Source organism: Dipodomys merriami, unplaced genomic scaffold (assembly GCF_024711535.1).
Source record: "Dipodomys merriami isolate MVZ:Mamm:240054 unplaced genomic scaffold, mDipMer1.0.p SCAF_3, whole genome shotgun sequence".
Classification (NCBI taxonomy): domain Eukaryota; kingdom Metazoa; phylum Chordata; class Mammalia; order Rodentia; family Heteromyidae; genus Dipodomys; species Dipodomys merriami.
In genome coordinates, this window is record NW_027204492.1 from 23,928,153 (window position 1) to 23,942,101 (window position 13,949).

Consider the following 13,949-nt stretch of genomic DNA (forward strand, 5'->3'; position numbering starts at 1 on the left):
ATGGGTCTTTAGGAGAATCCACACTTACAGTGAAGAGCAAAAGATAATCAGAGTTGCGGTCACAGGGACAGAAGGAAAACTAGCATAAAGATGGGTCATGAAGCCCAAATAAAATTTAAGAAATTACAGTAGACTTCTGTGTATATACTCAACAAAATTAAAGTCAGCTTCCTATAAAGATAGCTACATACCCTTATTTAGCATAATAGTATCCACAATAGCCAAATTACACTATCAGCCTATGCGTACATCAATGGATGAATGGATAAAAATGTGGTGTATATATACACAATTGAGTAGTTTGATTTAGGTGTGGCATCATAGACAAGTAATGCTAGCAACTTGAGAGGTGGCATTAGGAAGATCAAAATTTCAAGGCCAACCCAGGCAAAATTTGTGAAACCTTATTAATAAAACAAAAGGTCAAGGGGTGTAATTCAAGAGGTAGAGTACTTACTTTGTGATAACAAGCACAAGGCCAAGATTTGATACTAATATAGCCAAAAAATTACCACATGAAGAATTATTTCTCAACAATCTAAATTATGTGTGTTCCAGGTGGAATCTTTGACACAGTTGCTTAAACTGAAATTGCTGTTCTTAGTCAATGCAGTCAGTATTCAGTGGAATCTCAATTAGCCCTCTGTCTGGCCTTCAATTTGGTTTCTGGTGAAACCCCAAGTACCAGAGACTAGATTCAAAGTCAAGGACTGTTACCATTTTCACCAAGAAATATAGTGCTAAATATCCTCAATGGAAGAAAGGATCATACTTTCTCTGCAGCAATAAAACAAGAGATTTGGATATCACTTTCTTCAAACAGCATAACACCTGTCACAAATAAATTGAGTGGCATAGAAAGGTCACCTGCTTGCAGTCTTCCTTTCTTGCTCAAAAATCAACAAGGGGGGTTTCCCCTGGTGGTAAAACTCTCATTTAAGACATTTTGTAGTCCTAATTTCCACTGCAGATGATAGATTATGTCTATTTTCCAATTAACAAGTAACTCTAAGGCAATGCCATGAAATTTTTATGTATGACTTTGGTCTCTTGAAAACGATGTGTTTCGGAGAAGCAGCCTTGGCAAAAATCCCCTTCCTGAGGGCACAAGTATTGTCCCAATCTCAACCTCTTATCTAACTGCAGATGGCAGGCACATGGCATTGTACATAGCTATGAGAAGGAGTCTTACAAACTTTTCTGTTCAGGCTGGCCTAGAAGCAAGATATTCACATTCTCAAACTTCTAAGCAGCTGGGCACTGGTGGCTCATGCCTATAATCCTAGCTACTCAGGGGGCACCAATCGTAGGATCGTGGTTCAAAGTCAGTTGAGGCAGAAAGATCCACGAGACTCATCTCCAATTAACCGCCAGAAAACCGGGAAGTGGATCTGTGGCTGGGAGTAGTAGCCTTGAGCACAAACAGCTCAGAATAGCCCCCAGACCCTGGGTTCAAACCTCACAACCAACAAAAATAAAAAATAAAAGCTTCGAAGCAGCTTCCTCTATTATAAGCATGAGACACTGGTGCCCAGCTAAGAAACAGACTTTATGTATCCTCATAAGTAAAAATGATAAATATGTGAGATTAGGCATTTATTAACTTGAGTTGAACGGTCCAAAATGCACATGCATTTCAAAACATCATAGTTTATACCATAATATAAACATGTGTGTATATTGTAATAAGGTAAATTATCAGAGAAGCCACATTTTGAAGGATCGAATCTTGGAGTCATTATTGGAACACTATCAGTCTGCAGGCAGCCCACAAATACACTTAACACAACTAGGAAACAGGTCAAAGAGGGAAGAACAAAAGCAAAACCAAGAAACCAATTCAGTTCCCATGGAAAGCTAAGTTGGGACATCATGGTGATGAGAGAAGAGCCAAGAGACAGGACACAGTACATGAACATGGAAACACATGGCATGGAGTAATGGCACCAATGCTGCTCCAGACCTAAATAGGGTTAGGGCAGGGGGCAGGGTCACAGGAAATTCCTAGTCCCAAGCACTGGACTGACAGGTCCAGCAACCTTTCAGCCAAGTTCCCGAGCCTGCCTCCAGGGATTGGGGCATTCCATCACCTGGGGGGAGGGGTCACTTTCCCCCAGCATGAAGACAAGATGCCAGACCCCATGTGGCTAGACCTGACCTCCATACTTCACTGTATAATTTGTATATACTTCACTGTATAATTTGTATATGTCAATTAAAAATAAAAGATTATGTAACTATGACCCCTCTGTATATCACTTTTATAATAACAATTTGAAATTTTTAAATAAATAAACGAATAAAATAAGGAATACACTATAGAGCTACTGTAAAGCAGAAAAGGGTGGTTGCTCTCTTTGGATGGCTAAATCCAGTACATGTAAAACATGGGTGGTATTACATGTTTTTACTAATATGTACTAGAAAGAAAGCTAGTTTAATGTAAGAACAAGAAGAATAAAATACAGAAAAAACGGGGCACAGAAGAAATGCATGGAGAGAGAATTCAGACATTTATCCCATGGCTCCAGTGAATCTGTGAAAATTACTTATGTTCAGGAATTTAGTTAGGTTTTATGAGACTAACGGAAGACTTACTAAAAAAAAAATTGCTTTGGTTTACTTTGTAAAACTGGAGTGACTGTGTCCTACAGTTACTAAAAAAGAATTGTATGATCAAATAACAGCATGCCATGTGCACAAATAGTTCTATATCACATGTAACAAGTACAGTCCATTTCAACTCAGGATACCAATTTTATCATTTCATTTAATGCTTAATTTATTATTTCAGAGGGGATTTTTTTTGCCAGCTCTGGCTTGAACTCAGGATACTGTCCCTGAGGTTTTTAGCTCAAGGTTAGTGTTTTACCACAAAGTAGAGCCATAGCTCCACTTCTTTTTGGTGGTTAATTGCTGATAAGAGTCTCACAGATGTTCCTGCCCAGGTTGGCTTTGAATTGTGATACTGAGATCTCAGCCTCCTGAGTATCTATGATTACAGGTGTGGAGCCACCAAGGCCTGGCTTTTACGGAGTTTATATATGCCCATGTTAACAGGAAAGTCTGTTTTTATTTACAAGTCCATTTGAACACAGAGTATCAGATCATTCCCTGAAACAAATACATAGCCTTTACCCATGGGCTAGATTATCACCCATAGAAACTTGGCAGCATATTTGCCTCAGCCAAATATTTTAAGATAAATTAGACTCAGAGTCTATACTTCTTGCACTTCATGAACCCCAGTGAATTATCAGCTACCTGGTCCTGATTCCATCTTCTTAGGAGTTTTGACACTTGGACTAGGCTAGGATCATCTTAGTCTATCCCAATAAGTCACACTTTTAGGCTCAAATAAAAATTTAGTCAGAAGTTTGGAATGTGATCTCAGTCTCATATTAAAGCCCTGGTACTCATATGCAAATATCTCCAACTCTTTCTGACAATGGCTGGGTATCCCATGTCAATGAGAATATAGTGCTTTATATGTATGGAATGAAAGGTCCATTCTGGTGATTTGCACAGAACAAAAGAAGAAAGCTTCAAAGGGAATCAAAGTCTTCACCCAAAATTACCAAAAACTTCAAATGCTTAACTCCATTCTTAGGAAATAAGAAGAGTCATTTCCCAGTGGCAGCCATAAAATGTAAATTTGACATTTATAGGTTAGATAATAATAAAAAGGCACTGACACCTAGAGAGGAAGGAGGGATAAAGTTAAAGTTGGTGGAGGTAAAAACAAGAGTAGAAACAATGAATAAGAACAATTTTGCTTGCTGCTAAATGAATGCATTTAAGAAGTTTTGAGCTATTGTAATCCTCTGCTAGGACTATCCTAGATATATACTAATTATTACAAATGAGGGAAACCATGGAGCCTGTGTTTCTTTGAGTCTGGCCTACTTCACTTAATATGATTTTTTTCCCCAAGTCTTTCCATTTCCTTACTAATAGTGCGATGTCATTCTTTCTGATGGAAGCATATAATTCCATTGTGTATATATACCACATTTTCTTGTTCCATTCATCTAATGAGGGGCATCTGGGTTTGTTCCATATCTTAGTTATGGCAAATAATGGTACAATGAAGATAATTTTGCTGATAGCTTTAGTGTGACCTTGCTTGTGATCATTTGGGTAAATGCCCAGAAGTGGGATTGCTAGATCATAGGGGAATTCTGTTTAGCCTTTGAGGAACCTCCATACTGCTTTCCAGGGTGGTTGAACCAGTTTACATGGCCACCAACAGTGTAGCTATGTACATAGTACCATATAAAATTAAGCTAATCAAAATGAACTCCAAGATATGGACAAAAGAGGTCTTTTGTTGTTGACCTTGTTGTCATCAATATATCAAGTTCTTTCTTTTTATTTTATTTTTTTTCTCTTTTTCCTTTGGTTTTTCCCCCAGTAGTCACTGTTTTTGATTCTGGTACTGGTACCCTGTGTCTTGAATATACATTTATCTGATTTGGAGGAGGGAAGTGGAATAACAAAATGTTGAAACAAGGACAAAGGGAGTCCCAATGCAACAATGATACTCACAAGACGCTATTTTGGAAATTAACTTTACAAATTGGGGGGGGGGGTTAGGAGAAAAATGAAGGAGTAGGTAACAATGCTCAACAAGAAATGTACTCAATACCTTATTATGTAATTGTAACCCTTATGTTCAGCACCTTTACAACAAAATGAAATATAATAATAAAAAAGTTTTGTTCAGAAAATAGCTGAGGTCAGGAGAACCCAATAGATATGTGCCTTGAGGGAGCATTGTCAGGGAACTCACATATCCCACTGCAAGATGACCTCAAAGCTATCTGCTTGCTTATAACCAATTAGCAACATGAACTTCATTCCCATTGGAACTATTTGTTGAGCTCGTAATTGAACAGTGGTTCCCAAATTGTGGCCCTAGACCACCACCAGCAGTACTTAAAAAGATGTTAAAAATACAGATTTTCGGCCAGGTGCCAGGTGGCTCAGGCCTGTAATCCTAGCTACTCAGCCGTTCAAAGCCTGCTTCGGCAGAAAAGTCAGAGAGACTCTTATTTCCAATTAACCACCAATAAACCGGAAGTGGTGCTGTGGCTCTACTGGTAGAGCTTTTGCCTTGAGCTGAAGAGCTCAGGGACAGTGCCCAGGACCAGAGTTCAAACCCTACAACTGAAAAAAAAAAAAAAGTGCAGATTTTCCAGAAACTATCCCCCAAGTACTGAATCAGAAACTCTGGGGGAGGGAATCTAGCAATCTGGACTTTAATCACCTCCAGGTGACTCTGCAATAGCACGAACCACTAATTTACCTATCAAACTCAATGCTTGGTACTCTGGTGAGTTTAGGGTTGCCAAATAAGACACAGAACACTCAATTAAACTTGAGTTTCAGATAAATAACATTTTTGTGGTGTAAGTATGTCCAAAATATTGCACAGGGAGTACTTGTGTTAAGTAAAAACATATGTGTGCATATCTAAAATTCAAATTTAACTGGCATTATGTGTTTTCATTTACTAAATCTGACAGCCTTATGTGGGAGGGGGAAATCTTGAAAGGATAATGATGACACAAGCCCAAGAAGGTCCCCCAAGATCTATTAGGCATGCAAAGCTTCAACATAAAACAAGCTATGGGACAACTCAAAATAGCGCGTATTTGAGTTTAAAATGTAGGTTCTAAGTGCACCTTAAGCTGTCAGCAATTCTAAGCAAGCTTAAAGCACCAAGAGTAGGATAACCCAAAGAAGATTAGAATTTGGATTGGAGTTCACAGTTCAAACTCAAGGAGTCCCATTTCTAGCAATGACATTTTCAATTATTTTTTTTTCTGTGACCAAAATCGTGCCTGGTGCCCATAAGACACCTATGTTTGAATTAGAAAAAGGTGCCTTTACTTGTGTCAAATGCAGCTCTGAACTGGGTGCACAGCTTGGAGCAGGAATCTGGGGCAGGAGTTCATTCCTTGTTCAGTCCCTCCGCTAAGCACAAGCTGCACAGCCCTTTGTTGCAGTTCAGAGCCCACTTGCCCTGTGACAGGTCCTCTTAGTGCTGGCTATTTGGATGCATTCCAATTACTTACACTCTCCCTGCTTTGTTTCCTGGTCCCAGCCATCATTTGGAGGAGGGCCTGCCCCCCACCCCCACCCACAGCTCCATTTTCCAAAACCATGTTTGTCAAAAGAATCGCTGTGCAAATTTCTTTGTTCATAATGGTGGCATTCAAGTTGAATTGTGCATGAAATTGTCTTGCTAAAGAAGCAGCTTTTTCTATATAAAAGGGGGCAAGAGAAATTCAAGGATCTGATTAGTTAATAAGAATTCTTAGTAGTGAAATTCCAAATTAGCATAAGACAATTTCTTGTTCAGAGCACGTGCAGCACCAGAGCAAAAGAATTCTTTTCTTCCCCTCCTTTTTTTTGTTAAAGCATTTAGTTCTAAAATAGTATAATCACAATAAGACATTCCAATGTGTGAATTATAGTATATTAAGTCATGACTAATTGCATTGATTTGCATTCAGGGTTTTTTAACATCTGTGTGGTAATTATCCTAATCCAATTTGTTATGCAGAATACAATCAATGTTATGTATGTTAGTGTTTAGGGCCCTAACACAATTTCCTGCAATAAAAGGGAATGAAATACAAAGGTAGCTCAGGTGGAAAGACAAGCGCATCTTTTATACATATCAAGCCCCCTTTCTTGATCTCCAAAATTAGCTGGGGAGGGGGGCGGTGAGGAGCAGAGATCAAGCAAATTTAATTAGCATTTTAAAAGGAGGCCCAAGAAAAGAGAGAAAAGGCGCAGATCTAGCTAAAGCACTCCTGAGAACAAGTGAGAGCAAGCAGCATTAAATCCTCAGGAAGATATTTTTTTCCAAGAGGCTGTGGCTTTCAGAAGCTGCCAGAAATAATGTCCTCACCTGATAATGAGCCAATGAGACATGTTCTGCTGACATAGTGCTATTTCAGGAAGGGTTGCATCTTACCTGGGAGTCAGGGTTTTACTTTAAAGCTTTCATTTTTCCTTCCTTTTAGGAAAAGGATAGAGCTATGTCTAATATCTATTTGAAATTCCTGTGAATCTAGGGCATACTCAAAGTATATGACTTTAGATATATACAAACAGCAATCCACGTTTCCTCCTTCTCCCACCTCTAGACAGAAACACACGTGAAACCTTGCTACCCCCTCTCAAATATCTGAATTTCCTGTTTCAGACATTTAGTCTCTTCTGGGTTCATCCCTTTTTAAGAATGCCAGTCCTTCCTAGCAGCAATATGAATCTTAGTGAACTGATTAACCAGCATCTCTCAAGAGAGCAGGATGAGGGAGGCTGGGAAGGGATGTGAAGGGTAAACAAAGGAGGAGGCTGCAATGCTTGGTAAGAAATGTACGCATTATCCTACCCATGTAATTGTAACTTCTCTGTACAGTATGTTCACAAATAAAATAAAATAAAATTTAAAAAAAAAAGAAAAAAGAAAAAAAAAGAGAGCAGGATGTTATTTCAGAAGACCACAAAGAGAATGGGATGGTATCAAATGTCAGAGGAATACAGAGGTGTCAAAGGGGTGGAGAGAGAAAGGCCTAAGAAGGTGACAAATTTTACAAATAATATTCACTTAATTTGCATTTTGATGAATACACAAGTTCTGGTGTCCTCCAACTATAGCAGGATCCCATTTCTGGGGAAAAGGATAAAGATAGTGGTGAGATAACTTCCAGCCTCCTCTGCTTCTACTCCAACCCATCATCTCCCCCAAATAGCCAGCACCCATTCCCTCTTTATTGCCCTCTTAGTCAATCTATAGTGTAAACCTATCACCCCATACCTAACTCACGCTGAGAAATAAGAGGAAAACTTTTTAAGCAGTAAGTTGCCTCATCCCCTTTTCATTAATAAGGACTTATTAGGACCCAAGCCTAAGTGTTTTTAACAGTTTCCTAGATGATTCCCTTCAGCAGCTCTTTTTGGTAAACACTGGCATTGCCTGCAGTTTCCATGTGTGCTTATGAATGCAGCAGGCAAATAGAGGTTATAGTGGTGTAAAAAATGCTAAATTTGATAACCAAAACTATGCTCCAGAAGACTAGGCTTCACAAACTTCCTTCTTGACAACACTTTAGTGAGGATCCTCTCAGCCCTTTTCAACAAGGCCTTATCCTTCGCCCTACCCTTGGCCTATCTTTAGCAAAGAATGCTGTTAAACTGAATTCCTTGATTTAGCAAAACTACCCCACCTCCAATACCTGATCAGATTCTTCATCCCCTTACAACACCATTGATTTGTAAGTCCTACACCAGCCCTTGGGTTCAGTCCCAGACACCTAAGGAAGAATGATGTCCTAGGCCTGCCATTAGAAAGAATCCTGTTAAGTTAGCTTAGTGGGTATACCTGTGGCCTCAATGGCAAGTCAAACTTCTTTTAGTACTTTTCTACTCGCTGATCTCCTTACTCTACTTTTTGGCTATTCATCTCCACTTGGCCCTATTGTATTCAAACTTGAGTTCAATTACTGTACCCTATTGCACAGTCTTTCTTACTAAATCCTCCTTTCTAAGAAGTATCAGAATATTCTTGTCTAACAGGTCCTTGGGAGAAATTTTCTGCCAGATACAAGAGCTTCATTTAGCTCTCTACTTTCTAGTTAGTCAGGGCCTGCTCTAGTACACCTGATAACCCCATCTAGTTGCCTAATGTATGAGAAGGAAACCTTCTAAAGGACTAACTTTCCTTGTGCATCCAACAGTGAAGTCCTAAAATTCCCATCATTCAAACAAGCATTTACTCTGGGTCTTGGTGTTAGAAACTAAGGAATAAGATGAAGCTCCTTTGCTTGGAATACTCACAAGAAAGCAGACAAGAAACAGTTCTAATACTTTAGGACTGTGGATGGCTTATCATAACAAAGACAAGAACCGGACATACTAATCTCCTTGCCATTAAAATGGAGATGACACTGCTGTCCTCCCTAGCTCATAGAAAATGAGTGAGAGTGAAGTGAGATAAAGAATTTGAAATGCTTTCAAACTGCAGCAAGCCATCCACACAGAAGAGCTTGATATTCCTATTCTGATGAGCTCTGCAAGGCACCTTGAAAAAAGGTTTTATAACAACACACATCAGGAAAACAGGTTGCTTCAAAAAATAAGAAGAAGAAGAAATGAAGACCATCAGTGACTCACACACATGTGCTGTCCCAGTTATTTCTTACCTAGGTCCTGGATGTTTGATAAGAGTTCTGCCTTCTGACAATATGGCTGCTGAACACCTGCTATATATCAAGTGCAGATGCTAATCCTATCTACAAATAAGCACTGTGCTTTGAAAGCTCATTATTATCATTCTTGAAATTCTGGTCCTGATTTGCCCTGACAAGCATTTACCTAGGACAGGCATTATATGAAGGAGGAAGAGTCTTTGCAAATCTTCCCTCTTGAGTTTGAACCTACAAGCTAAAGAAAGAACTAACTTATATGTGTCTGGTATGTCTGCAACATTCCACCTCTCTCATTCAAACATCCCCTAATTGTACTTGTCTCAATATCTGTAGGGGAAATTGGGCAATACTATGACTTCCTGATATATGTGAGTGACTGAGTAGACATCACACCTTCCCTCTGAAGGGAAGAAGGTATTACACACTACCTGAAAGGCCCAAAGAGAAATTTATTTTAGGGGTCAAGGAATGTTAAGCCTTGTTGATTCCCCCCCCCCCACAAAAAAAACCCCACCCTACAGGGAGTTGCTACAAAAATCCATAAAAATCAATTTTGGGAATCATTGTCAATCATCTGTCCTGCTTGTCCCAGACCTGAAGGATTTTGTGGTAATGCCAATAAATCAGTATAGCACAGCACTGCTGCAAACTTCTCTTCTACCACAATTATTGGGAAGCTTCTCTTTTTCCCGTCTTCAGGCAATATATCAGACTGATTTGATAAAGGCCAAAGTCTAGAGAAAGAAGTAGAAAGGAACCCTGACATGTTTGGGGCTCCCAGAAAGGCCTGGTAAACCTAACCTAAAGTAAAATGCTGGGCAATACGTTGTAGCTCTTCAAACTTTAAAGTCCCAGTAAGGGTCTGAGATAAAAATGGTGGTGGTAAGGTGGTTAAGATTAAGTCAGATTTTAAAGCTTGGTTTTTAAAGGACAAAAAATATTTTCCACCAGGCGCCAATGCTCTCGCCTGTAATCCTAGCTACTCAGGAGGCTGAGATTTGAGAATTCCAGTTCAAAGCCAGCCCAGGCAAAAGTCTGTAAGACTTTAATCTCCAATTAACCACCAGAAAAACCAGAAGTGGCTTTGTGGCTTAAGTGGTAGAGTGCTCGCCTTGAGCTGCAGAGCTCAGGGACAGTGCCCAGGCCAAGAGTTCAAGCCCCATGACCAACCAAAAAAAAATCCTATCCTTTAATCAAGCTAACAACAAAAGAATAGGAAACGGAGGAAAGAAACAGGTGATGCCATACGAGAGGATACACTCAGAAGATTGTCTTTGACTAGGTTGCAACAGCTAAGTACCGTTTAATGTTTTAAAGCACAAAATTAGTCCACCCCACTTCTTGTAATGATGGAAGAATTCTCTATAGACCAATCCCTACACCAGCCACTAGCCACATGTTGGTGTCAAGTTTGAAATGTGTTACGTATCACTGAGAAAGTGAATTTTTTTAAAAATTTTTATTCTTTTGGGGGGTCCAGTTGTTGGCCTGAACTCTAGGCCTGGGCGCTGTCCCTCAGCTCTTCACCTCAAGGCTAGCACTCTACCACTTGAGCCACAAGGCCACTTCCAGCATTTTTTCCTGCTTATGTGGTGCTGAGGAATCAAACCCAGGGCCTCATGCATGCAAGGCAAGCGCTCTACCACTGAGCCACCTTCCCAGCCTGAGAAAGTGAATTTTTAAAACTTCATTTATATTAATTTCAATATAAATAGCCACCTGCAGCTAGTGGTTACCTTATGAACTAGGGCAGGTCTAGAGTTGCTACACATTGCACTCAAATCCCAGTTCTGCTCTCCCTAATAACTAGGGTAATGTAACCTAGCTGAACCTCTATGTCTCAGTATATATGTGTGTGAAATGGAAATACAATGATTCTTAATAGGGAAGCCCCTCCTAATGGGAGGATGATGTAAATGTGCTTCTATGTAGATAGTGATTAGACATGTTTCTGTTACATACTAAGTGGTATGTGTATGTATGTGTGTGAGTGTGTGTGTGTGTGTGTGTGTGTGTGTGTGTGTGTGTGTGTGTATAATCTCCTCAACTAACTAGACTCCATAAAGCAAAATTTACTAGCCACTAAGGTCTCCACAGAGAAAAAGAAAACCCCACGTGGCTACACAAATAGCAAGTGAAGTCATGCAGTATTCATCAACTGACTTCAGGGAAGATGACATTCAAATCACTCTTTCTTATGAAAGGCTGAAAGCACTGTGTGTGTGTGTGTGTGTGTGTGTGTGTGTGTGTGTACACATGCACATGTATGTGGTAGGCGTTAGATCCAATCTTGTGTCTGCTTCTAACTACAGACACTGAAAGCACTTCTAGTCTTTCCAAGCCCATCTGGTTACAAGTAACTGAAATAAACCTTGAAGGCAGATATCACCATCCTCAGCAGTGAGAAAGAGGAGTGAGGTAGGAGCTTCGGATAAATAGACATGGAGATCTGAATTTAAATTCCAGCCTAGCCTCTAACTAAAAGGGTGAAATTAAGCAAAGAATTTCCCTTCTCTGAGCCTGTTTCTCTACTATGCAAAGCAAGGATATATTAATCCATATCTTCTAAGATTGGTATGATTGTTTCAGGGAAATAGTATAAGCACAGTACAGTGCCTAGTAGCTGCTATCACATCCATACGTATAAGGAAGAACTGATTATAGGTATATGAGTGAGTAGTTATTTGCTAGTCCATCCCCAATAACCCTGTAAGCTCAGATGAGGATAGGAAAGTTTACTTCCTAATTCCCAGAGAAATACAAACCCACACTACTGCTTCCTAGCCCTAGGCTAGGCAGCAGCACAGGCTCTTTCAAATGGCCTGCTGGCTGCTAGTTTCTGATGGGATTGTAAAAGTATTTTTTCATCAATCACTCTCAATGCAGAAAACAGAAGTACAAGTTGCTTCATTAAAAGCTTTCACACATAACTGGATACATTTACATATTAAGCAGACAACTGAGACTCTAATCTTTCTATTTTATGTACAGCTGTAATCATTAGTCAGTACCAGAATGCTTGTTAACTACTCTGAGTACTACAGAGAACTCTCAAATCTTTGCTATGTAAAGATGATGATTTGAAAGTGCTCCCATTCACAAGCTTGATGAAGTTCCCCCTCAGCATGTCTTGAGCCCGGGTGACAGTGTGTGCAAGCACTCTAGAAATCATTCAAGTCTACCCTAAGCTTAGAAAAAGATATTCCTGTAGGTCTCTCTGAAACTGAGTTTTTTAATTTAATTTTATTGTCAAGGTGATGTACAGAGGGGTTACATTACATACGTAGTGTAGCAAGTACATTTCTTGTTGAACTTGTTACCCTCTCCCTCATTTTTCTTGCACTTTCCCTCCCCCCACAACCCCAAGTTGTACAATTCATTTCCAACATATCATCTTGTGTGTATCACTGTTGCATTGGTTCACACTTTGTTCTTTGTCTCACCATTTTGTTGTTCCCCTTCCCTTCCCTAATTCAGATAAACAATACCCAGGGTACCAAAATCAAATACAGTGACAACAGGGGAGAAACCATAGGGGGAAGAACACAAAAGAAAAAAAATCACATAGTAAATTAAAAACAACAACAACAAGAACTGGGTGCTGGTGGCTCACGCCTGTAATCCTAGCTACTCAGGAAGCTGGATCTGAGGATCGTGGTTCAAAGCCAGCTGGGCAGGAATCACCAGAAAACCGGAAGTGGTGTTGTAGCTCAAGTGGTAGAGTGCTAGCCTTGAGTTGAAGAGCTGAAGGACAGTGCCCAGGCCCAGAGTTCAAACCCCATGACCAACAACAACAACAACAAAGAAAAGCCTCTTGTGTCCATGTCTTGGAGTTAATTTTGCTTAGCATCATCTTATATGGCTGTATGTACATAGCTATTGAGTTATTCCGCTCATCTGCTAGGACTATCCTAGACATATACTAATTATTACAAATAAGGGAAACCATGTTATCTATGTTTCTTTGAGTCTGGCTTACTTCACTTAATATGATTTTTTCTAAGTCTTTCCATTTCCTTACAAATGGGGTGATGTCATTCTTTCTGATGGAAGCATAGAATTCTATTGTGTATATATATACCACATTTTCTTAATCCATTCATCTACTGAGGGGCATCTGGGTTGGTTCCATATCTTAGCTATGGTAATTGATGTTTCAATAAACATGGTTGTGTTGATAGCTTTAGTATGGCCAAAAATATGGAATGCTTCATGAATTTGTGTGTCATCCTTGTGCAGAGGCCATGCTAATCTTCTCAGTATCATTCCAATTTTAGTATATGTGCTGCCAAAGCAAGCACTGAAACTGAAATTTTGATTCCCCAGAGCCAAACTCTAGGAATTCTACATATCGGGTCCAGCTACCCACTCTATATGCCCAATAAAGAGACATGATGAAGGGCAAAGAAAGGAAGTTCATTACATAGCACAGTTATTCCATGGAAAGATATCTTCAGCCATCTTTGGGGTATAGACATGAGCTTTTACAGATAAGGAACTGGGGGAAGGATGAGAGAGGCACATATGATTATTAAATAGTCCTGGTCAAAGTACGGCTTGATTAATCATTATTCCAGAATTTATTTTGGAAGGGTTCCAGAAAAGTTGCTATCACATCATTACTGGTCACTATTAAATAAGTCGTTGTTTCTTGGTGGATGCTCTGCCCTATGGAAACTATTGTTGCTTAGTGGTAATTTCAGTCCCCATAAAAATGTTATTGAT

The 13,949-nt window shown here is 39.6% G+C and overlaps 1 non-coding gene across 1 annotated transcript; it reads right to left on the minus strand.

Moving 5' to 3' along the window:
* Positions 1-13,418: 13,418 nt before the first annotated feature.
* On the minus strand, positions 13,419-13,525 carry LOC138840623 (U6 spliceosomal RNA). The gene has a single exon (XR_011376174.1). It is a non-coding gene; the product is annotated as a U6 spliceosomal RNA (small nuclear RNA).
* Positions 13,526-13,949: the final 424 nt, after the last annotated feature.